At 44.0% G+C, this 12,628-nt stretch overlaps 1 protein-coding gene across 1 annotated transcript in view; it reads left to right on the forward strand.

The window, feature by feature from the left end:
• The first annotated feature begins 10,837 nt into the window (after positions 1-10,837).
• The window catches only part of RGS6 (regulator of G protein signaling 6), a 265,022-nt gene continuing 263,231 nt past the window's right edge, over positions 10,838-12,628 (forward strand). The window contains exon 1 of the mRNA XM_048064873.2: positions 10,838-10,980. The gene's annotated coding sequence lies outside the window, so the exon portion shown is untranslated. The remainder of the gene's footprint in view (positions 10,981-12,628) is intronic.

Genomic DNA, 12,628 nt, shown 5'->3' on the forward strand with positions numbered 1-12,628 from the left:
AGGATTGTTGTGTACAGCTGAACATCGCAGTCAAAAGGTAGGGATTTGGTGGGGGGAATATTACTTCTGTGTTTATGAACTGTTTTCACATAGTCTGTGTTTATGAGCTGTAGCTCCTAGAAAAACTATGTATTCTGAATTAAGAATACCAATTCTGTAAAGCTAGACCCAAATCTGTGTTTCGGAATACTATCGTGACTTCTGGACAGTAGAGAAATTGACAATGAGAGAGTGTCTGGTGCCAGGCTCGAGACACATGCTGTTCTCTTGCTCTAACACTAGCAAAGTTAGTAAACATGATGCCAATCTCCCCGTTATTTTTTTCCAGAGAAATGCACAATTCCACGTTGACACTAGGAAAGAAATAACTTAGCGGATGTGTGCCACGGGCATGGGAAGCATGAGAATATGAGAACTGATTGAAAAACTGGGTACTGCTTATAGACAGAAAACAACACAAGTTCAGGGATCCCCTTTTGTCTGGACTTTTCCATGTTCATTGTCGTCTGTGAGAGCTGTCCCGTGGTGGTGGGGAGTAGTGGAGAGGGGACACACGGACAGAATAACATCTGAGGAAAACAGGCGTTATCATGCTGGTAGAAAATAAATGAATGAATGCTGCCCTGGAGACTTGAGTTTCAACTAAGAAAATTAATCAAGCACAGTACAGAACTACCTGTTTTTCAAAAATAAAAGGTAGAAAAAAAATATTGCAAATGGCATTGCATTTGCTTCCCAAATAAAGGGAAAATGAAAAGTCAGAATCCTGCTGGAGCACAGCTTTAGTCGTGGTCTTTAATTTCCTGAGACTGTTAATTGCAGCAAACAGCAGCCTCCATGCAATGTTCCAGGCCTGTGAAAGCACAGGTTTAAGCAGGGAAATACATTTCTTAAAGTGGGGATGTTGCAATTTTCTTCTTAATAATGAAGTTGGGCAAAAAGCAAGGAGATGATAGCCAGCATATGTATATTCTCTGAATCTGCCGTACCCGCTCAAATTTAAGGCAAAAGCACTGAAGGAAGAACATTGTGAAGAGCCTGAGTAAAACCTGTGATGTGCTGGGGACTTTTTACAAAAGGACAGTATTTACATGCATGGTGAGGACCAGATGGCACAACAGTTCTGAAAAGATTTTGCTCTCCGTTCTTTTTTGCTGGTTCTGGGTATTTTTCAGCAGCTGCTGTGGAAGTGTTCTCTGTGTAAATAAAGTTGTGGCATTGACAGTGGGCAGTTTAAGGCTGCAGAACGTTCCCATGGCCTCTGTAGCTCTAGATGGTATTTTTTCCCTGAGAACCTTAATCTGCCTAAGACCAAAATGCTTATAGTGTGGAGATGTGTCTAGCTGCTATGTTGAAAACAGATAATTTCCAGCTCTTTGAAACCCCATGCAAAGGCAGTCTGTTCAACTTTTGCCAAAGTTTTCTTCTTACACTAAAGCTTGAATACCTCTATAGGAAACTTTGGTAGCACACAGGTGCATATCCAGCCTTGTAGCCGTGTACTGGGCAAAATCAGCTTTAACACAATCAGGGGAAAATTAGGATTATATCCTGACCATGGTAGGATGTCCTAAGGCAGCAAATGAAGGGGACAGGAAGATAAAATGGGGTCTTTGATTGGTGTTACTTCTGTTTTCATCTTTCATTTTTTCTTTGATTTTATCAGTTTCCTTTTCAGGATTTTTCTTGGCAGTCCAGCTGTTGTGGCCAGCAATGCAGTGTACAGGCACTGAAATTGTTGATATGCTGGGTCAGTCACAGAGAAAAATTGTTTGACATTACCGCTGGATTAAGCCTGCTATCCCTACAGCCAAAGTTATGTGTAAAAAGTATCTTTGAAGCTGGTGCTATTTTTTCCTGGAATAGTAGTTTGCATTGTTGTGTATGAAAACTGTTATGCATTGAACTGCTGGTCTCAGGATCTCATTTTAATGGTGGCAGCAAAGCTGGGACCCTTGGATTTTCTGAGACCTCACACATGACATGTGTAAGGACGTTGCAATATTAGGTTATTTTTGCATTTTTCTTTTGTGTTTGCCTTTGTTTTTTGCAACATTCCTGTAAAAATGTGTAACAGGATAGGTCATTAATTGTGAAAAAGAAGCATTAAGCCCCAAGAATTAAATGTGCTGTGGTCCAGACTGGTCTTTTTCTCTTAGCTCCTCCTCAGGTTTAGGAAACAATCCCGAAGGTTAATGGTTTGTGCAGAAACAAATCCCTGCTGATTGAAGTCTCTTAGCTGAGCCTCTTCTCCCAGCATCCACCCTTCAGCAGCTGGTCTGAGCTGGTTGTCCCGGGTCTCCCCAAGAAGAGGAAGAGAAGGTGTCATCTGCAGAGAGCAATACATTCCACCATCAAATCTGTATCTAAAATAGGTGAATTAATGGCACCACAGTGACTACAAAGGAAGTCTGGGATGTTGTCTTAGAGGAGGACCTAACCACTTGCCTGTCAGAGCTCATAAGGTGAAATGGCCATGTAGTGTAGGAGAGCATTCCTGCTACCTGGGTCAGCGTACCATCCCCATCAGACAAAGCTGTCCTTCAAGGAGAACGAGCAGAGTATTTTTAGCTTTGTTGGGAATTAATATCTGATAATCTAAATTACTGTGAAATTGACGGAAAGATTAACATACAAACTGGTGTAGCAAAGACCAAACGAGTGCAGCTGCTTTTAAAAAGATGACTGCTAGGGAAGAGCCAAGGCTGTCATCAAGTGCAGGATTAAAAGCGGTTGGTTAAAAACAAAAACTGCTTTAAATAATTAAAAACAGACTTCTAGAAACATGTGGGCAGGGGCTTATGTGTGGAGGCTAGAAGGTAGGAAGGAGATAAATACGCAGAGAGCAGGCAGAGGTAACGCATTGCATTGCTTCTAAAATGAGCTAAAATCAAGTAGCCTTTGAAACATGCAGTCCTGCTCCCCTCTTCTAACTGCAGAGTAGTCTTCATTTGTTGGCTTTGTTTTCCATCAGACCTGCCAAACTGTCCTCTTTTGTGGCCACATGGCCACTAGATCCAGCTGAGGGACATGCAGGGAGTGTGTGTCCAGGACCCGAGTGAGGAGAGAGTGTTTTGGTAGCAGGTACCTGTTAGATCCATTGGATCCTGAAATGGTGCTTCAGCCCCAGAGGACTGGTGGGCCGGTCTGGTTGTCCTGGAGGCCACGTCCGTGGGGACTGCAGCAGGTGAACATGCAGCTCCTTGCAGATGTGGGCACAGATGGTAACAGTTTCATCTTCCTGGAGAGCTTTGGGAGCTGTGAAGCAAAACAAAAGTATGAAATCTAGTAATGAACAGAAATGTGGCTGTCATTTCAAGGTGACTTATGAGTTCCCATCTAGGCTAGCTCTCCAAAGTTAGTTGCTCTGAAATACATTTAAAGCTACTCAGTTTGGAAAGTCCATGTATCAGACAGGCAGAAGCAAGAAAGACTTAGTGCATTAGAAAGGAAAAGACACCGTAATTACTTTTGTTTTTTCCTGATTATTTGAAAAAGTGAATAGTTAAGCATCTCAGAAAGAGAAAATTTTCTTTGTGTTCTGAAAGGACGAGGAGGACCACCTGATTATAGCAGATCAAAAAGAGCTCTGTTTTTGTAGCATGTGTGGGTAGATTATAGCTCACAGCCACATGAGCTGATCTGTGGGCCTTTTCTAAATATGTTCTAACTGTCATGGAGGGTACTATTGCTTTGCACAATATGGGGTTCAAAGGAAGAAAAAACTCTAGCATAAGTTCTCTAAGCCACCGCAAAAGTAAAAATTTTACTGAGACTGAGGTGGTCCTTTGGGGTGTTAAGGACTTTCTCCGTGTTTCAGTATTTATGCTTTCCTCAGTGCTATTACCATTAGCTGCTGAGCAAAAATCTGAGAAGCCTTTTAAGAAGGAAGGAAAAAGTAAGACAGGCAGTATCATAAGAGTGACTGCCTCTTGGGAATGCTAATAAAAGTGCACCTCAAGACATTTCCCACAATTAAATATTTCTATGAAATATAGAATTTGCATCACTTCTGCTCAGTCTCTTTTGAAGTCTGAGTCCCATCAATATTTTAGTAAAAGAATTTCCTGGCAAACGACAACAACAAGAAAACAGAAAGAAAGAGCTTTAAACAACGAGCTTGCAGAAGCTAGTGAACTTGTACATGTCCATACCAAAATCCTGGTGCTGTGTTGCGTTAACAGACCTTACTCAAACAGATATTTCATTGTCAAAATGTAAGGATGAGTTGCATAAGTTCCACAGAGGATTGCTCTTGGTCTGGCAGTATTCATTAAATTCATTAATGAGCTGGATGATGACACACAGAGAATTGTTATTAAATTTGCAGATAATTTCAAGCAGCAAGAGACTGCAAGTATGTTAGAAGCCAGGATCAAAATTCAGTGATCGTGATAAATTGCAGATATGATCTGGAAAATGTGGGAAGCATTCAATATAAGAAGAGCTACCTTCAGACAGTAATGAGGAACTATAGAAATGCAGGACAGCAAAGAACCATCTTCAAAGCAATCCTGTGGTTAAAGATTTAGCAGGCATTGTAGACCACAAATAGAACAGGAGTCAATAATGCTGGGCTAGTGCAAAAGAAAGGAACACCATCCTGCGCTGCCCGTGCAAGTGCAGATTCTGCAGGATGGGCTAATCAGAATCGGGAGGCATGAAAAAAACATAAACTGTAAGGAAAAAGAACTGATGCTGTCTAACCTGATGCTGAAAAATGGGCAGAAGTCTTTAAAAAAAAAAAAAAGTGGAAGTTTGTTCCAAAGAGAACAGGGATAATCTGCTGTCTATATCCATGATGAAAGAAATAATGGGTTCCAATTGTAACAACAGAGATTCATCTTCAATATCAGGATGAACACAGATAACATTTCCATAAATACAGGAATAAATTTCCTGGAGTGTCTTCGGCATCTCCGGCACTGAATGTCTTCAAGGACTTGTCAGTAGTAACTCAGGCACAGCTGATCCTACCTTAGGCAGTGGGACAGACTAAGGAATTTTCAGTCCCCTTCTGTGCTACAATTTGATAAGAAGCAGAAAGAAAGAAAGAAAAAATCAACAAAAATAACCCACTGAGTAATTTACATGTTTAGTTAAAATTAACTATACTAATCTGAATATGCATCACTGCAGTCAGCTTCTGGGGAATTTAGCCTTCAGTTGCTAAGAACGTAAGCAAGAGCAAGTTGAAAATTTCAGAATTTGTAACTTGTCAAAATTTGAGCAGATTTTCACAGAACGACACATCCTTGTCACCCAGGCCCATCTCCCTGATACATTTTTAATGGTAGCCTCAAAACATGGGAATATTCAGTTACAAGAATATATTTAACATGGGAAAAAGTTTTTGGTTTTTTTTTTTTTCCTCCAGATCTCACTGGAGGGAGTTAAACGATTTTTGCTGAAACTTTAAAAAAAGAAAAGATGAAAAATTAGAAGCCAGCCTTGTGCTGATCCATAAAATGAAACATTTCAGCCCAAGCAGCTGTAGTTTGATAAGAATATCAACAATCTGAATACAGGGTGCAGTACATCAAAACAAAACAGACCTTCAACTAATGGCAGAATTTTAACCATGCCCACTGTAGTTATTTACCTGCAAGTGAGGGCTTACTGTTTCATCAGTGTTTATAATGCCCTTTGAGATCCTGATAATTAAGTGTAATAAAGAGTTGTGTTGATAACAGTGATGCAGATTTGAAGCAGTTTCTTGGATGAGAGAAAAAAATAAAACCCATGTTTTTGTAAAATAGGTCTTATATATTATTTATTAAGCTTTCCACAAGTATGTTATTCTCACGTTGTTTAACAGAGCAGAGAAGTTTGAAATGTTTCTAATTTAAATGGGCTCTATCGGTCTCTTTATTATCATAGGTTAGCAGGCTTATCGAATTAAGGCGTGTGTCATCAAGAGTTCCTGGTGAAGCTCTTCTGGCTGCAGAGGTGGAAGATGAGACCTGAGCCCAGGATCCATCTCATATTTCACACTGCTGCGATTTGTACAACTGCTCGAGACATCTGGATGCCTGGCTTTGAAGGTAAGAGGGATTTGCAAAGCTAAAGGTAAAACATATCTTCTCCCATGTGTGGTACTTTCTCAGCAATAATTGAAAAATCATCCATTAATATTCACTCGAGCTTGAAAGTGATTTTTAGGTACTATTCTGATTCAAATTGTAGAAATCTTTGACTGCTCAGACTTTACTGTTGTTAACAGAAAAACAAGTAAGCAGAAACAAAGTAAGAAAATATACACCAAAAGCAAATATTAAGTGTTAAACTCCACTGCCCAAACCAAAAAACTCACTGTGGTGTTCAGTTACATAAATTAGCCAAAGGGGGAGAAATGGCACCATATTGTTTAGATAAACCATCAACAGCCTGTAAAGTTTTTATAACTACTAGAGGATAGATTTTTTTATGTAGAAATATGTGCGTGTACACAAGGTGAACATATGTAGATAGATACAGACATACACGGACATGCATTTTGATGCTGGGGCTGTGTTAGTGGGTACTATAAATCATCCAAGCACAGAAAAGAAATGTTTTATGGTGGTGTTGGCAATTTCTTCCATATGTTAAATGCTTTTCAAAAGCAGGAGATTATATTGTTTCTGCTGTGACAAATGTACAGTTTAATAAGATGCAGATAAACAGTGGTGAGAGGGTTATAGCATACAAACAGCATGATCAGGGCTATGGAAGGCACATACTGCATCTTGCTAGTTTCAAGGTTTTTATAAACACATTTCATGCCTTCCTCCACACTTCAGGCTCCTCATTCCCACTGCACACTAGCTCCCATCACAGCTTATGTAATTAATCATGATAAAACCTATTTCAAACAGAAAAAGTCCACAGGAATCTTCTGCAGTGTTGCAGAAGAAAATAGCCAAGGATTTTGTAATCTACTCAAGGCGAGTATTCCTTATGCACCTTTTCCAGGCCGGTAGGAACAGACTGACTGGATAGAGCCTGAATTCAATGGGAATTCACTCATTCCTGCCATTTAGTACAGTGAGCTTTCATAATACTTTGACATTGAATGTGGCAAAAGTGGATAATCTACCCAGTCCTGGAAAACTTGGCAAGTTCTGATGAGATTGATGGAGTCTGGGCAGGATCCTGACTGAAGGACAGAAAAGAAGAGGCATTGATAGCCATCAAGGAACCGATCTCCTGGTGATTAGAAAAAAGTGGTGGAGAGATCTTAGCAGAGTCCTTGCTGTTAAAGATAAATAAATAAATCCCCTCTAAAGACATGCTGTTAGCACAGGAAGGCAGGAGACTGCTGATCTCACTCAGCTCTGTGCTCTGATTTGTTCAGATGTGTGATTTTATAGGCAGGAGAGAAAAGCACGTCTCTGTTATGCTTGAGCAAGGACTAGAGTGTTCAGGAAATGGTATCGTTTCCCTTCTGATTAGCTGCATTGCTCTTGGTCCATTTTGGGATTCCAGTCCCCAAACTGTCCCCAGACAGCATGAGACAAAGCTTCTTACACAAACCTCTGTTTAAAACATCCAGCAAATCAGGTCTTCCAAACTGTCCCAGGTGTATTTGCAAAGACTGCATATTTCTTTTCCACAATGTTCTTTATTGATAAAAATGAACAGAGGGGCTACTACTAATGGCGTTCTGATATTTTTAGCTTTATACAAAGAATTTCTTCTCAGGATTTTTGGTTTGGTGATTTCTCCAGACCAAAGGGACAAGTTCTCCCATGCCTGAAATTCACCACTGGTTGGCTTTTCTTGGTTCCTTTTCCTAATGATGACAGGTCAATGCAGTTTAGAAGTTTGTCAAAGATCACCCAAAATTTCATTTGCAAATACAGCTGCAATCCTGTTGCACAAAGATAGAAATTCAGTGGAGCTCAAAAAGGGTGGTGCATGCTGGCACTGCGGGGCTCTGAATGTTTCCTATTATGTTGGGTTTTTTTCTTATAGCTCGCATGATCCTCGTAGATATAGAGGTATACGTTTGGCTCATTCTGTTTAACTCATGGCTCAGAAACTGTCAGTATATGCTACCTGCCTTCTTCAGCCTGACAAGTTCAATTTCTGCAAAACGTGTTAACGTGGATCAAAGCAAACCTCTTGTGGGCAGAGATCCCTGTGGGAGAGTTCTCCCTGGAGAGAAAGCATCTGCACTTGTAGAAGCATAGCAGTTGGGGCAGCATCTCCTACACCGGCTTTCCCTCTAGGGAAGGGTATGCACAGGAAGGACTCAGTGGAGCAAGGCCCAAGTACTTGACTGTCTGCTGATAAAAGTTCCCGAGAGTCCTTCTGATGGAGGTGGAAGGAGGAGCCAGCTTTCTGCAGACCTAAGTTGGTTTGGGGTGGAATGGCTGAAATCAACCATTTTTCTAACTGCTGCTTTTTTCTGCTGAATCCGTACAGAACTTAGTGCACAGAATAAAGCATTAGAAGTTTTTGAAGTCTCACTCTGTAAAGACAAGCTAAGAACTGCAGATGAGTACCATGAAACTGTAGCTGAGAATACCTATTGTAAGTAATGCAAAGCAGAAGAAAAGTGAACATCACTTGACCTGCAGCTTACTGGTTACAATGACAAGATGCAGAATGGTTTTCTCCTTCTGAAACTCCACATAGGGGAAGTAAGGTGGGCAAAATTAACAGTACCCCATAACTTGCTCCTACTGAATGCTAGGATGAGTCTGTACTGCTTGTAAACCTTCCAACTTGCTAGTCAATCTAGCCACCAGTTTGATAAGGTTAATTGAAAGTTTACAAAACAAAGGATTTTTCTGTAAAAAGCTGATGAATTCAAGACTGCTGCTACTGTCTGATACTTGAAACTGTACCATGAAATAAGCAAAGGGCTTTGAACTGACGCTTTAAAAAAATCTACAGTATGTAACATAAAAGATATGCTAAAACCTCCTTAAAACTACAAAGAAATCATGCTATAGCAGCTCTAAGAAACAAAACAGGAGAGAAGAAGAATTAATGCATTAGCTAAGGTCTTATTTAGTTTGCTGTAGGAATGTCTGTAAAACCTATTGCTCTGTTGTTCTAATGATGTAGGCTAAGACACAGGAGATAAGAAAAGCCAAGGCACTGAAAGCTGTTGCAAAACTAGGTCACTGTTAAATTAAACATTTTATGAAAAATAGAACCTACCTGGAGCAACTCTGAAAACCTCTTTGCCTTTTTCATGCACTCGGCTACAGAGGGGCACTTACACCACCTCACTGCGTCCATGGGGAAAAGCCCCAGCTTAGGCAAGTCTCGGCACCTACACCCGAGCCAGCAGCTCCATTTTTTTTCTTGTAATTAATGCTTATTGAATCTTTTTGAAGGACGTGCCACAGGGTAGTTATTGGATCAACAGCCCTGTGAAGGGAAAGCACTGACCCAGCCTCGGAGCACCGCAGGCACGACAGTGAGCAGGACAGCTGGCACCGGTCTTGTGAGCACCAGCGGGTATCGCTCTGGTGTCACAGGCACTGCACGCAGTGCTGGAAACTTGCACCTTCCAAAGCCGGGATAAAACGACCCTTTTACAGCAGTCTGTATGAGAGATCTTTAGGGATACCCAGGTGTGTGGGAACCTTTCTACTGCTGCAGTCATCAGCAGAAGATGGATAACTTTATAAAAGTTGTCGTTTGGACTTTTTTTTTTTTCTTCAGAATTTCTCACTTGAACAATTGCAACTGTTCCAGGTACCAATCATTTCCAGAGAGGCAGTGTCCGAGGCACGCCACAGCCACAACATACTGGGACATCCCTGCTTTTGGTGCCAATCAGCAGGCTCATTGCATGTAAGCCTCGTTTTGATAACACCCAAATGAAGTAACTCTTCAGGATCTTAGGAAAGGGGAGAAACATGAACGCTATGCAGGGGCTTTTAAGACAGAGTAGATACGTTGGTAAAGTTGTGTTTCCTCTGTGGAGCTGACAGCCTTACCATATTATACTGAAAAAATCAGTCCGACTTGTGGAAACTAAACCTTGGAAACTCAGAAGCTCTTGGGGCTGAGGCTGGCACACACTGCTGCTGTGAAGGGCCTGGGAGCAGTGCTTCCCAGCATCTGTCCGTGGGGTTTTCACAGACATTAGTGTCGTTTCGGGGTGAGTTCTTTCTGGAGGAAAAGGGAAGGAATAAAAATCTTATCCTATCTGCTGGAGAAGCTGGTGGAGCATATCCGTGAGAAGCGTGCAAGCTACTTTGCACAGCTAATTAATGTATGGAAACTCATTCTAGCCAACAGCAATGGCTTTTGCCCATGTGACAGATCTGCTTAAAAGAGCTGTGCAAGTCAGAGTGATTTTGTTTAAGGCGCTGTGAGTGATAATGGTGTGCAGGGTCCCTTTGTGGTCCCGGGCTTCTGCAGGGAAATCGTGAGCATTCAAAGACCATGACCCGGCCCGATAAGGCTTTCCTGCTTACACATGGAAGAATTTTACCTAACAGCTTGGTCGTGCAGTAATAAACACATAAATAGAGCACGGGACAAGCACAATGCAGAATCATACTCCGCATGGCCATGAAGTGTACCTGATGAAAACAGCAAGAAAAAAATAAATGAAAAGGAAGACAGAGGCTTGCAATCCGGAGTAAAGACCGTGCTGAAGACCGGAATGCAGGGACCACGTACGAGGCAGTGACTGAATTTCACCGAGGGTTTGGGCATCTGCAAGCGGGACCCCGCACGACCGATGGCGCAGAGTTTCTCCGGGAGGGTCCCGAGGCCCTCAGCCGACCCCAGGTACCGGGACCTGCTGCGGGGCGGAGGGGGGGAACCGGGACCGGGGCTGGGGCCGGATCCGCCCCCGTCCCGCCCCGCCGGGCTCGGGCTGCCGGCGGGAGGCGCGGTGCGCCCGCTGGCTCCCTCCTCCTCGCCCTCCTCCTCCTCGCCGCGGCCTGAGGGGCGCTGAGGAGAGCGGCACGGCGAGGCGAGGCGGGAGAGCCCCGCGCCGGCCCTGAGGGCGCCTCGGTTGCCAGGGTAATGGGGGCCGGGCGCGGGCAGGTGGCGGGCGGGCCGCGGGCGGGGGAGCGCGGCGGGGCGAGCCCCCTCTGCCCCCCGGGGGGCTCGGGCGCTGCTCCCGGGGCCGGGCGGGCCCTTTGCGGGCTGGGGCCCCGCTGGGAAGAGGGGGGAGCCCCGGCAGGGCTGGGGAAGGGGCCGGTGCCCCGCGGGGGAACTTGGAAGCGCGGCGCCCGGCGGTGACGGCTCCCTCCCCCGGCAGGCAGAGCCGCGGGTCCCCCCGGCACCCGGAGCGTCTCCGCGGGCATTAACCGCGGTGGCAGACGCGCAGGAGTAGCTCGCAGGACCGGCGGCGAGCCTCAAGTGTTTCTCCGAGGAAAACGCGGATTTTCCTAAAGATAACGGTGCGCGGCGGCTCCTGCGGCGTGCACCGACCCAAGCGGTGCTCGACGGACCCCGCTGCTCGCCCCACCGCACAGCCTGCTCGCCCCGCCGATCGCCCCGCCGGACACAGCCCTCACCAGGGCCAGGACGGCCTGGTAAGTCGGGGCGAGGGGCTGCCCGCTGCACTGCCCCCGTTACGCTGGCCTGACGCTTCCCAGTGCTCCCCTGAAATGAAAGGTTACGGGGGCTCTCGGCTGGTTTCTGTTTTGCTAAGTGCCAGCGCGTAGGGATGGGAGAAGAGGAAAAATCCGTCTCTGATAAACGAAAGCACACTGCTAAAACTCACCTTCTCGCTGGCATCCCGCCCTGTGTATCGGTGGCTTCCCACCCCGGGGAAAGCTACACTTGGGTTGTGTTTGTGTGCTTCTGTGGGAAGTGCTTGGAGAGCTGCGAGTGTGAAAAGCGCTTGGTAAAGGCATGGTGTTATTTGTAGTTGCTCGCTGAAGAAATAGCAGAAGAGGTTAACTGTAGTTCAGAGCTTTGGGGATGGAAGGCGTTTGATACCATCTTAAATATTCTCTGAGGTTGATTTGGTTTTACATAGATGCAGAAGGCTGTGCATATTTTCCTTCATCCATTTATTTCTTTGCCTTTTTTTTTTCTTTGAATGCCAGGTTTGTCCTAATCTTGCAGCTCAGAAGAGCTAGCAATTGTTTGCTGTGGAGTTATGATTCATAATGCTTTCTCGCCAGCTGATTGTGAACACTTCCACTATACTGCCTTGTAAATCTGCTTAAAGGAGAGGTCAGATGTTGAATTGTAGTTGTGGACTTGGAGGCATGGGGTTATAAGCACAAATAATAGTGCTTATTGCTTGAATGTGTATGTGAGATGCTGAAGAAACTGTTTAGACCCAGCCAGTATCGTCTTTATTTTTAGATGAGCTGTTCTTTTTTCTAGCAACCCGACTAATAAAACAGTCAGGCAAGCATTCCAATTTCTTTCCTAACTGGCTACAAGTGTGGTGGACTTTTTAAATAGCATTTTTTTTTCCTTTTTAAATTGTAGTGGTAATCAGAAATAGTTACTTGCTACGTGTCACACAGGTTTATAAGCAAAAGATGTTTAAAGATTGCTGTTCAACCTGTCTGACTAAGTTTTCTAGTTTCTCTTTACTACCTGTCCCTTCTAAGGAAAGGCATAGTATGAAGCTGCGTGTAGTCACCGTTGCTGCTGCCTGCCTTCGTTTCTTTCTGAAGGTTCCTGTGATGCAGGTAGTGCAGAC

Source organism: Anser cygnoides, chromosome 5, assembly GCF_040182565.1.
Source record: "Anser cygnoides isolate HZ-2024a breed goose chromosome 5, Taihu_goose_T2T_genome, whole genome shotgun sequence".
NCBI classification, from domain to species: Eukaryota; Metazoa; Chordata; class Aves; order Anseriformes; family Anatidae; genus Anser; species Anser cygnoides.